The 21,316-nt window shown below is 42.8% G+C and overlaps 2 protein-coding genes across 3 annotated transcripts in view; one reads left to right on the forward strand and one right to left on the reverse strand.

Annotated features, from left to right (window-relative positions):
- Positions 1-20,369, reverse strand: part of PRKCD (protein kinase C delta) — a 64,806-nt gene extending 44,437 nt beyond the window's left edge. The window contains exon 1 of one of the 2 annotated variants that reach the window (XM_027467891.3): positions 20,348-20,369. The gene's annotated coding sequence lies outside the window, so the exon portion shown is untranslated. The other variant, XM_027467889.3, reaches the window with a different exon arrangement.
- A 54-nt stretch (positions 20,370-20,423) lies between these two features.
- Positions 20,424-21,316, forward strand: part of RFT1 (RFT1 glycolipid translocator homolog) — an 85,393-nt gene continuing 84,500 nt past the window's right edge. The window contains exons 1-2 of the mRNA XM_038186169.2: positions 20,424-20,566; positions 21,176-21,314. The gene's annotated coding sequence lies outside the window, so the exon portion shown is untranslated. The remainder of the gene's footprint in view (positions 20,567-21,175; positions 21,315-21,316) is intronic.

A 21,316-nucleotide genomic window follows, 5' to 3' on the forward strand; every position in this document is an offset into this window, starting at 1 on the left:
GAGCTTGCCTTCGTTTCTTTCAGGTTTCACCATTCGTAGGACTCCCTGCAAACAACAGTGACTGAAACCTCAGATCCAAAAATAAACAAGAACATGGAGAGATTAGATTATATAGCAGTAATCAGTGACTTCTGCTACTATGGAGGGAGGGTTTAGTATCCATAAAAGGAGCCAAGGTCCCAAGAACTGTACTGTTTTCCCTTGAGTTTAACCTTGAATGCACCAGGACCTTGAACAACCCTTCAACTCCTCTGTTCCTTAGTTAGCCCTAATAAACACATACTTGCCACAGTGCTTAATTACGAAGGCTGGAGATGCAAACTAGAATATTTTGCATGGAAGAAATTTGTTGACACCAACTTTCACATCAACTTGCAACAAAGCAAAATTACTTGGGCTGAACTAACCCCACAAACCCCAGCTACATGGAAGGGCCTGTATTTTAAAATCGAGACTGTCAATCGCAGCCACATCTGCAGAACTGTCGCAGGCCATGTAACTGGTGGAGGAATCGCAGAGAGAGTGGTAGCACTGGAAGCTCTGCATCAACCAGCTGTCAAAACACAGTGCAGCTCTATGGGAACACACCAAACATTCCCAGACACTGCCTGTAAGTTTACAAACACTCCACAGTAACATCTAAGCATCTACCAGGAAAGAGATGCTCAGACACTACATTGAGGGCCAACAGCATAAGTAATGCAAAATACGACTAAGATCAGCTAACAGAGATAAAGAACACACTCAAAAACAGAGCTCTGTAAGAACTCAAGATTGTTTCCTCGGTGCTATCTGGTAGCTGAAATAAATGTTGTGGACCACACGGTGTGCAGACAGAAGTCAGCAACAGCCAACCCACGAAATAAAGTGGGGAGATGTAGATGCTTAGCAAATGACTCAAACATGTTTGGAAGCCAAAAGGGTAAAACAGCTTAGAAAACTGCATGACAACTGTGTCTAGAAGGGGGTTAGGAGAAGAAAAAAAAAGCAACAGGTGGGAGGGAAAGATGCAGAGGAACTTAACAATTATCACTTTTGTTGCTAGCTTTCTCCTGTATTTCCAAACAACAGGTCTTAATCATCCAGGGGACAGACTTTGATGGCCTGAATTTGGGGACATGGACAACACATCTAAGATCCATCACCACCAAACGAGCAGACTGCACGCAGTGAGTTCTGGATTACAGTAAGCAGAGATTTTAGTCTGCTTGCATTTTTCAACTGACAAGCCCTTAAGCATATCTTAGAAGAATTGTTTTCCTCTCATCACACCTCAGTTAGCAACCATCACTTCAGGATTTAAATACTACATTTTGCAAAGCTTAGAGACATAAATATTCCTGCTCAAGGAAGCTAGGGGAGTAGACAGGAACATGCAGTTTATTAAGAAACCATACTAAAGAACAAAGCACCATGACTGATACGATGTTTAAAATTTTTACCTGATAACTCCTAGTTCCACAACATAGGCCATTAAGCAGTGTGGAAAAAAACAAGAAACATTGTGCTACAACTTGGCAATCATGCACTCCACGATTTAAGGGAATAAATAACTCATGTGTTAAGTGTTTCGACCTTAAGATATTGCCAACATCATTTCTCATGCTCCTCAGAGGTGGCGACATCCCTGTCAGGATGCATTCCAGGGACCATGATTAGCTGCTTCACTTGAGCTCCTAAAGAAGTGCACGTCTTCTTAGGAGGAGGCGGATGCCAAGACATGCCAGGATTGGATGTGCTGGATGAAACAGCCCTGAAAAGGATCCCAGCTCTGCAGCAATTTAAGCAAAGCTGAATTGTATGGCCTTTAAGCTCACGGACAGGAGAGAAGGGATGTTCCTGCTGCACTAAGGGGAAGGATGGAAAGGAGTGGTCCTGAGGTGCAGACAGGGAGAGCCCCGAAGAACTGGAGCTGTTATGCCCCTGGTATGCCCCTTCTGGCACCAGACAGGCTCACTTTACTGTGCTCTGACACATTCATAGAAGGCACCAAACCGTAACACCCTAGCACACTGCTGCCCTAGGCAGCTACCATCAGTCACCAAGCCCAGTTAGGCAGGCTGCCTGCAGCCTTCAAGCCCTACATAAATCCCAGCATCTACAGGAGCAGGAGATACTTTGCCTTTGTTTTCTTCTTCATCTTTGTTCAAAGGAATGAGTGGAGAAGTTTATCTGTTGCCTTCATCGCTCATCTCCCTGGCTGCAAAAGTCTATTCATGGGAGTCTTCCCTGTCCAGCCTTGCTGTCCAAGCTCTGTTAAGATCCAAAACCTGCAACTGTGGCTTCTAGAAGCATTTCTAAGCAGGGGAAAATAACATAAGTTTTAGAAAAGCTTAGTAGATATAATGAAATATCTATACCTATATAAATCTCAAATCACTTTTGCTCACTTTTGCTGAGGCCTGAAGATTTCTATAAGGACTTAACACCTCTGGAACTTGACGTTAATTAAAGTCACTTCAGTTGATCCTGCTTTTTTGCTGGACACATTTTACATGCAGCCCATAAGGACTAGATTTTTAAAATAACAGCTTAAGTTCAAAGGTTCACAGCACTCCCATCTAGAAACGTGCCATTTGCTAAGGCAAGTTTAGATTTTTAGAGCCTGTAGTGTTGATGTCTTACAATGCTGGATGAAAACATTTTTGCGTGAAAAAATATTTAAAATAGAACCAAGTCATATTGAGGCTTTTTTGGAGGATGTGAGGAACATCACAGTGCTACAATCATTCTTCACATTTGTAGTCTGTTGCTGATGCAAAAAATCTGCAAGGACAAGCTAACTTCAGCAGCAGCTCCTTCTGCTGATCTTTTCCCCCCATAAATGCTCCATTTCAATATATGTTTGTTTTTTGGTTTTTGTTTTTGGTAAGGGTGACAGGGGGCTTTTCTTAGGAAAAAATTATATAACAGCAAACCATACATTACAGGATTTTTTAATCTCCCACTTGGTGCTGATTATTGTTTGAGCTATGGTATTTCATTAGATGGATCACTGGCTCATTTCCAAATGATAGTTCCTCTTTTGCCAGGAAGCCGAAGAAAGATTGTGCCTTCTGAGAAAATACCAGGCAACTTTTCTGGAAGCAGACTGACGCTTCACTGTTTCTATTCCACATGTATTATTTGAATATAACATAAATATTTCAGTGTGGCACCAGATAAAAATCTGAATACAAGCAGTTTAACCTCTACAAGCACATAGTTCTAACAGAACACTCCTCTTCCTTTGAAAATACATTTTTGAATGATGAGACAGTAAAAATATACTATAATGCAGAAGTAGTTAACAGGTAGTTCCCATGTTCTGTGCTCTTATATATACAGCTATGAATTAAGTTATGACCTCTGTCACCAAAATGATTCATTCAAAACAGCAATAATAGCCTGTGACATGCATTACAGGCATGACTGCTAGTAAACTCCGTTGAAGTTGCTTAACTTCTCTGATTGCTAGACTTGTTTTCAGTTACTTCGAACCATGCCTAAAACTAATCACCACATGAAAGTTCCACAGACTGGTTTTCTGCCTCAAAGGGACAGGGTGTTTTTAGAGTTTCACCCAAACCAACTCAGCTCTTTCTTAGGACAGGGCTAGACATCAGACGTCACCTGGGATGTCCTTTGAAGACACATGTATAATTAAAAACAAAAGAGGAGATTAGCATCTGAAATAATGAGAAATTTAGTTTTCCTGTAGCAGCTTCCCTCCTTTAAAAGGAGGATGATTCCATGTCTCAACGACATGCCGACTGACTTGAGTTTTTGCAAAGAATATAAAAAACAAACAAACAAGAAAATTACTATATTCAGAGCACAGTTTAAGCAAATACAAATAAAAAAAATAATCACAGAGAATTAAAGGATGAGAACAAAACCCACCCAGGCACCTGCAGCCTTTATACACTAAGGCAGGAGGTACCATAAAAGCTACAGCCTGCACCATGAACATATCCAGAAGGTGGTCCAGATGCAGTTCACATATTAACCTTCATTTGGGCATTGGCCAACATTTCATAAACTCATTTTTCTAGCAAGTGATGGGAGTCGTAACCAATATACATACACTGGCTGGAGTTGGCCTCATTTTGACCCAGTGGGTCCTGCCAACGAACCATGAAATAAAAGGACCTGTTCTACCAAAGGGCAGGAGGACAGAATTTTTTTCACATTGTATTCCTTGTTCCCAGTGACCTTGTTAGGCAATTATCTTCCTTTATATGCGGAAATCTGGAAGCTTGCCACTTCAAATAGCTGCATAATAGATGAAATAGTTTGTCTGCCAAGAGCACTCACCCATCATACCTGTCTTTCACACTTGGCAAGGATTTCTTTCTTTCTTCTAAAACTCTTGGATATAGGCTGCATTTAACTGTGCTCAAGCAAGACAGAAACAATCACATCATCAGCTTTGGATTTTTCCTTGAATACATGAGGTATCAGATGAGTAATGTGCTAACCCAACAAGCCACCAGGTTTGTCTCTCTCAGCACAACAATCTTTACTTCCTGCCTGTTCCTAGTACAGCCTAACTGCAAAAATTTAACCTAGCCTATGTAATTCAAATAATAAAGAACAAGATAAAAATTCCACAGACTCAGTGTTTACCTCTTTTTCTCTTTTTTCTTTGGTAGTATCTTCTCAGACATACGAGTTTTCTTTTAGATAGCCTACAACTTTTGAGACCCAGGCTTTGGTAAGTCTAAGTCACGCTGACAGAGCCCATTCAGGAAGCAGACGCAGTGCGTGCACCTGCCAGGAAATAATAGCTGACAACTGAGCAAAACCAAGAAGAATCCATCTAAATGAGCCTTGTAGCTTGAAAACTTTTCCTGCTTTTCCAGATAAACTGGGCACAGCCAAAGGAGACGAGCTTTCCACACTGTAAATGGAGCAACAATCAATATGAACTGCTTGTTCCTCATTCTCTCGAGCACTCGCACTTTAGTCAAGAGCAATTATTTGAAATAGTGCATGTGGCTCTTGACAAAGAGGCACAAGCTTCTTGCAAGTGCTATAGCTTTATTGCACCAAGTCTCCTGAACTTGGACAAATACAATAGGAACAACGGAAAACAAGTGGGAGAGCAGACAAAAGAGGAACCTTTATGTTTTATAAGGGGGGTCTTCTCTTGGTCACAAAGAGCAAGCCCAGAGGAAGAGTTCAAAATGATGAAACCTTCACCTTCATAGAGAAGAGTTAGGATTTCGCCATAGATGCAACTTTGCAAAATGAAGTAAAGCGAGCACTCCTTCAACAGAGATCTTTCTGTTCTGTAGGAAGTTATATTAGCCCCTGAGAACAGTCAGGAGCTTGAATGCTTCCACAAGTACTGGGGAAGAAAAAAAATACTAAAAAAACACAGTTCAAAGCCCGTCATTAAGTTTCAGCCAAAGTCTGGAGCCATAACAAATGCTTTGTAATCTGAAAAAGATTAGAAGGCTGCCATGTTAGGGTGTTCCTGTGAGTGGGAGATAAACGAGAACATGTTAAAGGTCCAAAGTATACCAGCTGAATAAAACCTAATTTGTTATATACTCCACGATGACACCCTGCCCGATGAGCTTTATTGGAAAAAGCACATTGAGTCCAGCCAACATTTCCCTGAACAGGAAAACCCCTGCCCTGCATATCAACAGCAAGAGAAGCCAAAGAGCGTAACAAAGATCCTTTCAAGCACAGGAAAATCTAACTAAGAAGGACAAAACAGCCACTGTGAAAGAACCAAAACTTCCATACCCCAAAATGTTTTGAAAGGTGGGGTTTTATAGAAACACATTACTTTATTTGTATACCCTTACACCTGACACTAATGTCATACCAGTTCTTTTAAAATATTTCACTAAACAAAACTATCAGGAGCTGCCACAAATTCAAGGCAGGGAACTGTACACACTTGCAGACTTGTTTGGTCGCAATGCAGTTGCTCCATATTTCACACCAAGTATCCAGAGCTCTGTTGATTATCCAAAGAATTTTCCTTTTTTTTTTTTCTGAAAAGGAAAAAGCCTCAATCTATAAGCTACTTCTGCGTATCAGCTCACTGTGCTGCTGCCTGCGTTGATAGCTGATGAAAATATACCCACTGAAAAAGTTATTGCATAACTTCAGCAGTTAAAAGAAAAAAAATATAATTTTCTTCTTTGAAGAGATTCATACAAGCAAACTAATTACTGTGACAGATCCTGGAAACATCAGATTGCAAACTGCAGGGGACCTTACAGTAACACACAACAGATTCAATTCAGAAGAAAGGAGAAAAAAAGAAGTGGGAAAGCACCCAAACATCCTCATCCCTGCTGGCTGCCTTGAGAGACTTTGTTCCGGGCAAAATGCACCTTTTTGATCACATCACATTTTTCCTCCAGAGTTTTATAAACCACTGCTGAATAAATTAGATACACATTTTCTGAGACCATCAAATAGTGTTTTCTCCAAAATTTGGACACATGTAAAACCAGCAGTTCCTTATAGCAAATTAAGGGTAAAGATAACAATGATCTCAAATATTCATTAAATTGCAGTATACTGCATCCTGCTAGCATGTCTGCTGGAATTGGTTATTTGTTTTAATAATGAACTCTTGGTGGAAAAGTAAAGTTTCCTAGGAACTCACATGAATTGCCATGAGTCTGTGGAAGGAAAAAAATGTCAGAGAAAATCAAAGTAACCCAGAAAAGCTTTGGACTGTTTGCTACTTACATACTATTTAATCACAGAAATTACGCTACTATGTGTCACAGAAACCAGAGGGCAAAGAAAAGAGCAAGGTGAATGACAGAAAAACAAGGCTTTTTGGAGTTTCTTGATTTACAGGTTTCACTGCAAATCTTCTTTGTAAAAAATGTCATTTAGAGACAAAAATACTGAACAGCAGCTGGAGCTTCGGCAAAGCACAGGACAAAAAAATGGATCCTAGGAATACAAAATGAAAAATGAAAGGACAGTTTGAAAGAATTCTGTGAAATATGACCTATTAAAATTGATGTCACCAGAAGGTCATGTGAAAATCAGTTTGGAAAAAGCACAAAATTTGACGTCTCTAATTTCTCTCATGCTTAAAGCAGTATCAAAATTATGTTTTGAACTCATCAATTTCAATAACAATGTAATTTTGTTTGTTTCTTCTTCTTTCTCAACAAGTGTCCCCCAACAGGTGCAACGCTACTGCTTCAAACACTTGCAACAGGAGAAAATGCTCACCTTCTTTGACACTTAAATCAAACAGGCTGTTTGGCTAAAGCCTGGGAACCTCCATCGCTGAACCACAAGCTTAGAGCATGAAGTAAGGCATAAATAAACCTTTATGTTCAATGCCAATGAGAGCGCTATTATGCCAGCTAAATTATGACCATACTGGGATCTTAGTTTTCACATCTGGTGCAACATAAAAACTGGTTTAACTGCTTTCAATCTGTTTTTCCTCAAATATTGTTCAAAGACTGGTGAACCCAAGTAATTCAAGTCACTATCTAACTCCTTCCTGATATGCTGGGCTGTACAGCACTCGAGTATGCGTAGGCAAACTGCAGTCCAACAGCATTAGATAAACTTGGTCGTTTTTGCGATAGAAAAAGCCTCCAGGCAGAGCAAAGTGCAGAGGTTTCTGGCTTTTGCATGGGTCATGAAATAAAACAGCATTTTGCTTTCCCTGATGGGCCACTTCTAGCACTCTTGGCACCAGATGTAACTAAAAGGATGAGGTTCATCTCTTACTGGTGCAGCCGCAAGCCCCATACACTGCTGCAACATCCCCCAAGCACCGTGGCAGCCTCATCACTGCTGCCCCTTTGGTCCCCTCTGCTGACCTGTAAAGAACACAGCATTTGGATTTGCATACTTGGAACACACAACCAAACGTCTTAAAAACTGTTTCAAAGTCAAAGCTTGTGCATTTTTTATTTATTTTTTATTATTTTTATTTTTTATGATGTAGGAGCACCTGAAAACACAGAGCCTGCCCACAGTGCGTGTGCTGTGCTCCAGAAGGCCAGGTCAGAACACTGACATCTCCAACACATTGTTAAAAGATGTGTTGAAAGATTAAATGAACCAAAAAAGCTTCTCCAGCCTTTTTTTCCAAGATGGCAAAACCCTCTTTCTCAGTTGCACCTCTTGTTCCCTCCCCATCTTATTAACCCACCTGTATTGGCATACAGGATGTGAATTTTTGCTGTAAAGTCTAACTTAAAGGAAAAAAAAAAAAAAAAAAACTTAGAAACTTTATAATACACCATAAAGCCCTAAAGAATGTACAAGAAAACCCACAATGTCTCAAGACTATTTGCTTTTCCCCCAGGATGCTGGCAGAAACATTGACTTCATCTTTGTTCCAGCCTTGATGCAATATTGTATGTCAGCAATTACCCGGAGATTTCTCCGGTTTCCAACAGAGAGGGGCTCAGAACCGGGGATTGCTCTGCAGCACACATGGCCAAGCTCAGCACCACCCATCCTGCGACACTGGATGAGAGGAATTAAGCCAGGCAGATGGCTCAGCACTTGCCCTGTGAGAGACGGGGCTTGCCGCAGATGACATCCTACGGTGAGGTCTTCCAAAGATGTTCCTGCATTCAGGCTACTGCAATAGGTAAGACGAGTGACCGATGGAAGAAAACACAATGCATCACCCATATTTTTCTGAGCAAGCAACCAGCAAGCAACTTACTCCAACAACACAGCATGTTAGGGGGTCATGAAGAAGCAGAACAGGCTTCTTCAATCCGGCACAGAAGTAGTCTCTCTGTAATATCTCTTGAGAATCCCACATCCAGCCCCAGTCACTGCCCCCAGTTGTTTCATGCACCAAGCACACACATTAGATGAAGCTGTGCTATCATATTTATTCACAGGCTTTAAACAACTTCAAACGTATAGAGACTGATGCACTGCAAAGTATATGCTTTTGCTTTTTGTAGCTTTGCAAAATTTCGAACAAATTACTTTGGGAGATTCAATGGTTAAGCAATCCTTAAGTGACATCAAGCAGACTTTCCAAAGTAAGTGTCTGATCAGGAGACCCTAAGTACACGCTTCTTCATTTACTTACTGAGTCTAGAACTCCAAACAAGGGCTGAGGGACCAGAGGAGTAATACCCAAGCACAGAGGCGCAAACAGGCATCTTCTGAAGTTTCCTGTAACTTTTACTTATTAGGTAATAGGGTTCCCTTGGTAACTAATGTAAAACTAAATGGAGCAGCATGAGCACACGTTCTTCCATTTCAGTCTGTCTGGGACACCTTGCCTATGGCAAACATTCTCAATTACATGAGCCTGACAGCCTTTTTTATGTTTTTAAGATATAACTCTAGATATGGCTGTCTTTCCTTTGAAGTATTTGAATGCTTGTACTACTGCCTCATGACAGTGTCTGAAAAGCGTTAAGCGTGCAGCCCAGCTTGGGGAGCTGTTAATTTAAAACAGAGCTCTACAACCCTCACGGTTTGCTTTAAGCAAACAAACAAAATATCTCTCCGTTGAGACTCCCTCAAAATTTTTTCTAGTATGAGGATCAACTTTCACACTGGAAAGCAGCACCAGAAGTAGGAAGGAAATCAAATTTTTAGGGAAAAAAAGATCTAAACCATAATACAACTAGATCTCTCTCTTAATCTGGACTAGAAATGATGCACATATCTTTCCCTAGTCCCTAAAATAAGATTTATTTGTCAATTGGACATAGGTGTCAAGGCAACAACAACATAAAAACAATTACTTTTTTTTCAGCAAATGGCAATCAGATAATTGACAGCTAAATAAATTGAAGGAATTGAAAATAAGTGATTTTTGTTTCTAGTGACTGACGTACATTACAGTCACCACAGACGTTTTCACAGTCTTCTAAAGAAAAAAAAAAGGGGTGGGGGGAAAACAATTTTCTATTTGACTGTGTCCCTTTGACAAAACTGAATACATGCTATGTCATGGCTTTCAGAGTATTTTCAGCATAAAAAAAAAAAGATTTCCATTTTAAGCCATTATAACCAACGAGTACTGCTGATAAGTAAAATCAGTTTTGTTATCAACCAGATGAAACTCAACTCATTGCTGCTCTGGCAATTAATTTCTCATTTATTTCACGTGACCGGAAGGGGTAAGAATCTGAAATCATTTTACAGGTTTCATCTCTCAGTCAGGCTGAACTTTGCTCTAACAGCAGAAGAATTTGTATCCACTTAAGTGGATAATCACTGTAAGTGTTTATAATGACTCTGTTTGCAGAAGCTTTTGTATTTAACTGCATCAGTGTAAAAACTGACTTTAAGTGGAGTGTCACATAAGCTTAGACAAGGCTTAGCTGTGATAAGCTGACTCCATTTGGATTTGGCAAAGCTGTTGAAATGAATTGATAACAATGTTATCCAATTTAACTAGATCTATTTTGGCCTAGGTACATTAAATAACTATATAAGGCCACATTTTCTTCAGGGAGAAGATGGGGATTGATTGTTATAATAAGAGGCATCTTCTGCTTTTGATGCAGCATTAAGTATTTACCCAAAATGTAAAGCACTGGAAAGTAGTGGAAAAGCCCTATCACTGCTTTAATGGCTTGGGGAAAAAGAAAAAAAAGAAATTTAGTTCTTCTTAAAATCCGTCAAATTATTCCTCATCACCCAACAGCAATTCTCAACCTGATGGTTTCAGCACTGATATACATATTCTTACATTTTAAAAAGGAGATTTAACCTAATCTCTACCACTTTTAGAAATGCAGTAATTTTCAGATGAGAGTATATATTAATATTTCCATAAATATATACCTCATTTATATTTCATTTATAATTTTATACTCGCTACATACACTACTCTGTACTTCAGTTACGCAGCACTTGCAATCTAGTCTGCTATTTCAATAACACATGCTTGAAACTCGGCTGTAACTAAGATATATGCCAACCGTACAAGAAACGTGTGAAAATACTTTTCTGTCACAATTTTGCCCCTCAAGGAAATAGAGTTTAGTGGTTTTATATATAATCAATTTGTAAGAATCGGTACTGTAGACTTCTTGTCAAGATTTGCTTTTGAAGAAAAAAGGCCATTCCTGGCTGCTGGCCGGGAGTATTTTGAAAATCCACACAGGAACCTTTGACAAAAAACCCACAAAGCTCCTTTCTTCACAAACCATTTCAAATGTACCAAGCACTCCAGTGACAAAGGCAATGTAATGCAGGCCACGAAATGCCTCAGAGCATCTGGTCAGAAGAAAAACCATATAAAGTCAGCACTGCTGAGGCTGTTATATTGTCGTCAGCTCTTGAAACACTAAAAACACTTACTGTAATGTGATTTAGATTTTTCTTCTGGCTTGAGTTCAGAGAAAAATGGCAATGAGCGCTACTACATATTGCATTCCATATCAAACTACGGATCTCAGAAGCTGAACACTGCTGCAAAAAGTTAGCAGCTCTCTGTTTCAAAGTTTTTAAATGAGGTTTACATAAGGCAAAGCTCTAATGATGGAAAGATTGGGCTCACTGTTATTAAGCAGTAAGAGAAGAAGGAAACAAGGAACAGAACAACACACACACAGGAGACTGAAACTAAAAGCGGATTTGGGTCACAAGAGCTCCTTTGATTTGTCCTTCTCCCCAGCTAGGAGGTGCAATAACAAAGGAAAGAACCGACATAAGGAGAGACCAGTCGGCCATACAGGGCTGGTCTGCTTTGTCTTTGCTTTCCATTCCTTAAATACATATCTATATAAACTTCCAAGCAAATAAACATTTCTCTTTGCCTCAACTGCCACCCACTGGAAAAGGAAAGTAACATTAATCCCAAATTGCAATACCCCAAAATAGGTCAGAAAACCAGTCTGACAGATACCAGTATGGACTACATTAAACTCCTGGGGTTGCTTTTAAAGTCCTAGCAGCACTGCTAGAAATTAGAGAACTTGCAAATTAAACTGAAACAGAAAACAACAGCAAGACTTCCTCTCCCTGCCCCAGCGGGCAGGCACTTGGGCTGTATTACAAAGGTTTTGGGAAGGAGCTGGAGTTTGTAAGGCTGAAGCGAGGGGGCCGGCAGCACCTCTGGGACACGAGGCCAAGGAGGGCAGGGTGGTACCAGGCAGCCCCACAGCCCTGGGGGCTCCTGCCGCAGCCAGCTCTGTCTGCCCCAATTTCCCCTTCAATGGATGTCTTCAGCAGGTGCATGAGGTCCTGTGCTGAGGCAAGTTGGTGGTGCAGATCCAGTAACTTGACCTTTCAACTCGTAGAGTAACCTGGAAAAGCTTGTTGAAAAGAACAGGATGGTCTCTAAGCCGCCACAGAGCGCTACCATCCAGCCTAAATGAAACTCGTCCTAACTTTTGGTGTATGTGCTTATTTTAGCTGAAGTACTTAACGAGGCTAGCAATAGCGTAATGAGATATTTGCATGCGAAAGCATGCGTGTCAGATGCGATGACAGCAGTATAACTGCATGTGAAACAGACCTTAAAGTGAGACAAACCATCCTGCAGCCATGCCTTCTGGTGAACCTGCGCCGAGGCTGTGAGGGCACCACCACAGCAGTCAGCAGTCACAGCTGAGACTGCTTGGCCAGCCAACACGACTGATGCAGACGTGCCCTGACTTCCCGAAGAAGAAAGCAACCTCTGTTCAAATGAGACCCAATAAATGGGGACAATCAGATTCCCACAGAACCTTCCATACTTTTCTCAAGTGCAATGAAGCAAGTCTTGCTAACCGAACAGCTACTCTGCAATTACAGATGTGCTGAGAGCTACAAATTGATTGCAGATTCTCTTACTGCTAGGGCCTAAGGGAACTGGAGGAATGAAAAACAAAAATGACTAAGGGCCTAATGCAAGCCCCATAGGGATTAACAGGAAGATGTATAAATCCTTTGGTCCAAATCATACCTTTCTTCAAAAAGGCCTGTAGAAAAAAAATAATCTACCAGGAAAAAAAAAATCTAACAATATTACCCTATGAAATTTCTTTTCTGCTGTTGGGGAGAAGATGGGGTTAGCCTGTAGCTAACTTCCTATAAAATGGCAGACCTCTAGGAACCACTGCAAACACTGGTGTCTGTGCTGGGTTTGGTCTCAGCACGTTTACTGGTTGTACATGGCGGAAGGTGCTTCTTTTTTAGGGGAAGGCTGTCACGTTGCTTCGAGCTGCATCTCCCTGCTCCCTAGCTCTCCAACAAGCTTTTTCCAGGCAGGACACAAGTGCTGCCTACTGATCCCTTGGTGTTTATCTGTCCTCCCATTACCCTTGTGCTAGCTTTGAAGTAACTAGGCAGTCGGGGATGCTGGAGTCTCCTTTTTGGCTGAGAGAACAGAAGAAGGCACATCCAAGTGCCAGTGGCTTACTGTATACAGATCAAGGCACAACTGAATTAACTTTAACTCTAAAAGTACCTGGAAGAGTTTAGGCACATGTTAAGAAGCTCCTGCCCTTCGGACACTGCTGCTTATGTTAGCCATGATATGCTTGTCAAACAGAAATTGTAGGTTATCGAGGAACATAAGCAAGTGTAATATGAGAGAGTTCTCAGAGCTTCCTGACAGACAAATCAGCCGCAGATATTTGGCAATCAGCATCCACGGGCACTGCAGCATTCCCGACTCATTAGTAAGACCACTTGAGTTCACGGAAGGCCAAAGTCATTGGCCAACGATACACGAGAAAACAGCTGTTGAGCAATTCACAGCTCAGCAAAAATGCTGCATTAATGGACCAGCACACTGGATGTGAGAACCTATTATCAGACTGCTCCTTCTGCTCGCTGAGTGGTGCTATTCAAAAAGAGAGAAAAAAAAAAAAAAAAAGTATGGGGGGAGGGAAGATGTTTATCAGTATTGAAAGCATCTATAATAAATTTACTCCTTCACATGCAGAGCTACTTGCACGATGGAGGGTTTCAGATCCTACTGCAAGATTATTTATTTATTTAATCTATAAATGGAACAGTTAATTATCAACACCAAAAATCCTGGCAGCACCTTCTTAATGCAAGACAACCATCTGTGCTCTCTTGCAGGCATGTACGTTAAACACAATTTTAAAAATAAGCAAGAATAAACCTTACTTTCACAAGAGTTTTCCAGGAATGTACTCTGACAAACAACTGTTCTTTAGCGAGAGAAATCTTGAGTTCTGCACTTCAACAGGCACTAACAAAATCAACAAGGTACAAAATACTTCTCACTCCAGTTACTTAGTCATACCAGCAAAATGCAAAGCCATCCAGAGGCATTACAAAAGAAACAAAAAAAAATTGAGATAAACCCTACAGTGTCACGTGACAAACATGACAATCGTTCAGTTATTGCACTGTGCCTGTTCGTCGTAATTTTTCTTCATAACAGAAGTTTAAAAAGCATGCAATGGGTTCTACTAGCAACTGCTTGGACCACGTTTTCTAAATTCTTACCAAATTTTTGTGCAGAGGGCTTTTTCAGAAGAATTTTAGGAAAGAAACATAGGATTCCTCCCTTATTCAAAAAAAAAAATAAAAATCAAATACAGCTTCCTGTTAGAAAAGCACAGCTCACACAAGCTACTGAACGATGCATGATGCATTAGCAATAACTTAACTACACTGCCTTTGTACTCATTGGGGAATTTCCCGGAAAAAGGCAGTCTACAGGAGCCAAGCTGAACACTGAGCTTGTCCATGAGACATTTCAGATCACTTTTTCAAGCATCTACCTACATCTTCAAGCATCTCAATCTTCAAAAACAAAACAAACAAAAACAACAACCTAAAACCACCACCTTATTATCTGAAAGACAAGCCTGATGTCACAACCAAGAATACTTTTTCTCTTGCCTAACCCTGACTATTAAAACACCAGATGCACTGAAGTAAATTAGTATAAAGAAGTAATGACCAAACACAGATTTCATGAATTTCTTAGGCCGAAAAACTACAGCAAAGCTTAAACTGCACTTCCAAGAGAAACCAGAGAATCTGATAAGGAACTACTAAAATCCTTGTTTGTGTAATCAATATCAGATCTAATAAACAGGCATTGATGGGGAAAAAAAAAAAAGAAAAAAAAAGATTTTCAAATGCTCAGAAGATAACTTGACACTTGAGTGCTAAAAACCATGCAATTTTCTCTCTTGGTCACCTCATCATTACAAAGCTGTCATAGAGCAAAAAGCAAGGCTAATCCAACACAGGTCTAGGCTTTCAGCTCCAAATCAGTAGCACATAATACTTGATGGCGCAGGGGTGGGGAACAAAGCTGGGGCTGAGGTTTAGATTTACTGTGTATGTTTCAAGATACCCCATACTTATAGCAGGTGGGTGGGATTAAACCAAGCCCATTAACACTTATATCATTTATGAGGCTGAAGAAGACTGAACACAACAGAAATCAGAGCCACTTATGCACACATATACAAACCAATCTAGAGGTTTGCAGCCATTTGGGAGATGCGAAACAGGATTCTATTTCAGACAGTTCAGGCAATTCCTCTGAGCCCAGTGCAGCTGGAAGGACTTCAGCCCACACTGTACTTCTCAGAAAAGAGTGGCACGCATCCTAAGTGTTTTGGGAAGAGCTGTTTTAGTAGGGTCTCTTTTCCACAGCTACACACAATGCCTGGTGCAATACTGACCTGTCACCTATGCTCCCAGAGGCTATCCCAACTCCTCTCTCACTATCAAAGGGTAAAAGTGACGCTGCTTGGTTACTTTTCAACCACACAAGACCAGATATCACTCACAGCTCTAAGACAACATATTAGCAACAGCATGACAGAAATATATGTTGCATATCTGTTCTGTTCTCACAAGTGGTAGCACCTTGGAATTCAAAATAGTCCTGTTCTGGGGCATACAGAGAGGTGCTGCTTTTTGTTTTTTAGATACATCTAATATATGGCTCATCAAAAGGCAGGAGATGGTAAGCACGCATCCTCCTCCCTTAGAAGTCTGGCAAGCATCATGCAAGGCTTAAACACCTAATGTGCACCAGCTTTATGAAGTTATCTGAAACAGTCCCTCCAAGATTTTATAGATCACGAGTATTATCAGATGAATACCAGCTGCACTTGAGTATCATTAAATAAACTTTTCCTGATAGAGCATTACACTCAATGGCAAAGAAATTACCAGCAAAAACATTAACTGTGGATATACATCTGCCCCACTTCACTTCTACCTTCGAGACAGAAACAGTCAAATCCTTTATCAATCAGTAAACAGCAGCAGCTAATTTAATAGGTTCAAAACATAACTTACTGCATGGAAGGCAGGGCACCTTTCTGTCACTGAAAGGTAAACACAGTGCTTCCTTTACATACATTATCATAAAAAAAAAAAAAAGAAAACAATCAGAAACATGCAGCTACACACATTGTATTTCCATTCTCCTCGTCAGGGATACTTCCAGTGGCACAGTCTGGTCTAGCTGGACCAGAAATACATTTTGCACCACTCTTGTGGACAGATTTGTGATGTCCCTGTGCCAGTTCTCTCATTTCTTAACCCTTACCGGTGACTGGTAACAGCAGCAGAACACCAGCACAGTTTCTAGTCATGAAGGCAGTGCGTATAATCTAGATGGCCCTGTAGAGCTAGAGACAGCACACTGCTTCCTACAGAGCACTTCTGCAAGATTGCTCAAAGAATACCATAAAAAGTTAATAGAGTAACTCAGTTCTGTCTGGAGTGGTAATGCTTCTGTAATAAAGCACAAAAACTCTTCCAGTTAAAAATAACTGCTTTTTAAATGAGAACATAACACAAGCCATTTCAGTATTACTTTACCAAGGCTGTAAAGAGCTCTCCCAGGCTCATCTCTGTTAATTGTATCTTTGCAAAGCACAGCCAAGCGGATGTGGAGTGATTAATTTTCCTGTGCTGCCCAGAGACCTGTGAATGGGCACAGGACAGATAGTTTTCCCCCTTTCCCTGTTCCTGCTCACCCCTCTGGCTCTGTGTAGAGCTCTACAAAGTAAAATTCTGTACTCAGATCGTTCAGGTAAAGGAAGATTCAGAGAAAGCTGAGAGGTTTTCTCACAGAGTATGGAAAACATTTAAAACAACTGCTGGAACACAAATGAATTTGGTGTTTATTAGATGCCTCCTGGCCAGAACCTAACAACCAGAATGGAGATGCTGCATTTGACACAAGGACATCTCCAGAATAAAAATCCCATTACTTTTCTCAGCAGTGGATGATTAACGGAGGGATTTGGTTCCTGATGAAGTCAGCTAACCCCCAGACTCCACTGGTAAGTCACTTGTCATCTTTCACATTCAGCTCTGACTCATCTGCAATAAACATTTCAAACTCTGCCCTATCCCTTTCTTCCTCCATTCTTTTTATGGTAGGTTAAATATGTACTTCATATATCTAATGAAGGGGATGGCAGACTATAGATACTTCATGCATTTTGATTGCAGCATGCACAGACACATCTGAGTTAGCTTCAGGGAACTTAAATACCTATGTCAATGAACCCCATACAGGCACATACCTCAGCGCTGGCTAACACCTGGAAAGCATTTACACGGCACAGTCCACACTGCGGCTCGTGCCACTGCAGCTTCACTGCAGATGCTACTGATATTCGGTGGACCGAAGGTCAGCGCTGCAGTCCCAGCTCCGGTCACAGTGCAGCTGCAGATCGAGGGGTGCTGCAGGGGCTCCTCTTTCCAGGAGCAGCAGCCAGAGCTGAGCACCAGCTACAGACGGGCAACACGGCCATGGGGCAGAGGAGCAAGCACAGAGAGGGTGGCATGGAAGGCCTTCAGATGGAAACCAGGATGGATGGTTAACTTTAACGATTAGGTCCTAAAGCACTCAGTTTGAGATTACCTTTAATGACTGCAGCTTTTAGACAAAATAGACTCGGAGGCCTGAGAGTTTGTATGCTTTCCCGAGGAAAGCTGTTATTTCAATAAAAGATGTCATCTTTCCAGGTTCTGTTGATGTTCCCTTAATCTATAAAGCATCACGCCAAGTTTTCTTTGACAGACTCTTCTAAAAGTTTCTCTTTAACAAAAGTAACTACAAAACTTAAGTTTTCTACAGTTCAGAAATAGATTTAAAAGAATTCCTTCTTTACACAATACCTTTTCAACTAGCTGTGCGGTCAATTTTTTTGATTTATTATATAATGCTATTTCGCTATTTCATTCAATAAGAAAATTGTAACCCCTCTCTCATTAGACTTATCTATACAGGAGGGTCACAACTTATGAAATACAAGATGGAAAAGAGTTTGAGAACAGTTCAGAACAATACGAGCATCTTCCTGATCAAGTATCTCACACGGATTCATGGAACAGAATTACCTTATGCTGTACTCAGCAACTGCACATACATCACAGCTACATAAGCGAGAAGAGTTTCCGACGCTTCTGTACCAGCCACTGAGTGGCAGCAATTCCTACATACTTAAATCCATATTCCTAGATGTAAGATGAAAATTTCAAAGTACTGATAACTTGTACTGTTTAGAATCCATATAACCATACACATAATGCCGAGTGAAATACCTGCTTATGTTTTTTACTTTTTAAATTGTTAGTTTCAAATATTATGCATGTTACTCTGATAATCGTACGCCTATAGAGGTCTGCTATAGTCAATTTTACAAAGAGATAACTGAAAAGATCAGAAAAAAAATCATAAAACTATAAAGATCAAAACCAAAAATGACAATATTTAAACATTTTTTAAACTAAAGCACATAGCTGTATTTTTAAAACAGATTTTTATCCTGAAACCCAGGATAAAAAGAAAAAAAAACAACAAACCCACAACGTAAATTTATGCGTTGCAGTCTCTTATGTTTGTTTGTTTCCCCAGAGCTCCCTCGGCAGCATCCTGGGGTAACTGAAAATCTGTCTGAAGATTAAATATCCACTTCAATTTCTAATTAAATTTCTAATTTTCAGGAAGTAAAATAATTAGGAAATGCTGCATATACCTTTTTTAAGTGATGCTTATGAATTATTGCTTAATGAGTTAAGAAGCACTTCGCAGTCTTTTGGTCAGAAACCCATACTGGTTATATTTCTTCCTATTTGATCAATACAATGCTGCACGGCGTTACCTTGCGGACAGAAAACTGGGTCGGGTTATTTCCTGGCTTGTTATATGGTTAATGAGACTAATGACCATACGGGGCCAAGGCGCAAAGAAGATCTGACAAAAGCTGGGCGCAGGCGAGCATGCAGAATTTTGACACGGGCTACTCGGCAAGATGTTTAAGGGCTGTAACTCGGGTTTTAAAGCAATATTTAACTCTGGGAAGAGCGCAGGCACAGCTCTCCCCACATCTGCCTTCTCTGCGGGTCCAGCTCTGTCCCCCAAGGCCTCGAGCTGCCGAGGGGCAGGCTCCTGGGCACAGCACCCCCGGCCACCCCGCGCTACCTGGGCAGATAACGCGGAGGTGAAGCGGTCACAGCAGCCCCCGAGCAAACAGGTGTCAGGCGAAACCAGCCGGTGTCACAACCCCGTTGCTTTTAGCGCTGATCCCCTCACGCAAACGGGGAATTCCCTAGTGATGAACCGAGAGGGGGTTTTTAAGAGATGCACGCCTGGCACGCCCGCTCCCTGCTCCCTCACTGTCTGTCACAAATCAGCTGGAAACTGCCCGCTTCCAGCACCGTGCCTCTCGGCTGCACTGAAACTGAGCATCCACGGGGCCGGGAGAGCGAGGGGAAGAAAGAAAGAAAAAAAGAAAAAAGAAAAAAGAACCCCAAAGTTGCTGTTATCACAGCCGGCGCTCGTGCCAAGAGCAAACTCCGTGTCTGTACCGGGGACACAGCCGCGGGGAGCTCGGGACCTCCTCCCCGGGTCCGCCCTGCCCCGCTCCGGCCGGTGCCCGGCGAGGCGGCAGCGGGGGCGGCCCCGTCCCGGGCTCCCGGTCCCGGAGCACCGCGGGGGTGCGGGCGGCCCCGAGCCCAACATGGAGGCGCCGCTCCGGAGGCAGCAGCAGCAGCACCCACCCGCGGCCGGACACGGCTCCGTCCCGCCCGCCCCACTACGGCCGCCCCAGCACGGCAGCACCGAGCCGGGCTGAGCCAAGCCGAGCCGAGCCGGGCCGGGCCGGGCGCCTTTCTCCCCACCGTGCGCCCCACGGAAGCCGGAGCCCGCGTCGCTTCCTCATTCACCCCGGGCCGGGCGGGGCAGGAGCCGCCGAGCAGGGGGAGCGCCCCCCATACACACACACACACACACACCCGCGGGGGCAAGTACCGGCACTCACCCGCCTGCCCGGAGCCGAGTACCGGGAGCCGTCCCGGGGAGCGAGCTGAGCGAGAGACGGAGACGGGCGGGCAGCCACCGCCGGCTCCCCGCCGCCACGGCCCGGGCCCGGCGCTCCCCGCCCCGCGCTCCGCCCACGGGCCGCGCACTCACCTGCGGGTCGCCCGCCCCGCCCCACCCCGGAGAAAGGCGACGGTGGTGCTGCCTGGCCCCGTCTCCGTCCCCAGTCCCGTCCCCGGTCCCGGTCCCCTCCTTCCCGTCGCACTGGGGACGCCCCAGCCCTCGCGGTGTCCCTCAGTACAGCGCCCCTTGGCCAAAGGCACTGGTGTCGTGCTCGTGCTGCGGGCGCAGGGTTGGGGCTGAGGGGAGGAGGTGATTTTATTTTGTTTATTTTGGGCCCAGACGTGGAGCTAAGGTTGGGGCTGAGGAGCTGGAGCTCGGCCGCAGAGCGCTTGCTGTGTGCCTCTGCCCTGTGGGGAGCGGCGTTCAAGCTTCCCCACTGCCTCGCCGCACCACTTCCTCTTCCAGGCTCTTATTTAAAATAAATTTTGGTGGTTTCATAAGCCGTGGATGTTGTTTTAATGATAGGGCTAGAGCTGGGTAGGCTCTAGGTCTGTGAGCGCTGGTGTTGCCTCAGCGCCTTTACCACAGGGTGCTGGAGGCCGCAGGCCACCACTGTCCTGGCCCTGCTGTCCTCAGACTCACACTCTGAGGGATGGAGCTCCTGAGTGTTGAAGTGAGGTGGTTTGGGGTTGGGTTACAACACAGGAGCATGACAAACATAATAAATAGGAGAGAAAATGCTGCCTTCCTCCTGAAGGAACCAAAGCAGACCTTTGTCATCATTTTCTAGCTCATAGGGGTAAACGTATTACTAATTCGGGTGTAATTACTCTTGCGTTTTCATCTTAAATGAGCTCATTCTGATCTAGCTGAAAGCAGTGACTCCCAACGTTTTCTGAGCCGCTGTTGTTTCTCCAGGCAGGTGCCAGGCCGTGTATGGCAGCTGAGGGTGCCAGAGCTGGCCATTAGGAGGCTGTGTGTGGAGCCATCTCCAAAACCCACATCCCATGGGTTCGGTGTCCAGCTTTTTTCCAGAAGAGCACTTCATGCTCAAGAGGT

This window comes from Anas platyrhynchos, chromosome 13 (assembly GCF_047663525.1).
Source record: "Anas platyrhynchos isolate ZD024472 breed Pekin duck chromosome 13, IASCAAS_PekinDuck_T2T, whole genome shotgun sequence".
NCBI lineage: Eukaryota > Metazoa > Chordata > Aves > Anseriformes > Anatidae > Anas > Anas platyrhynchos.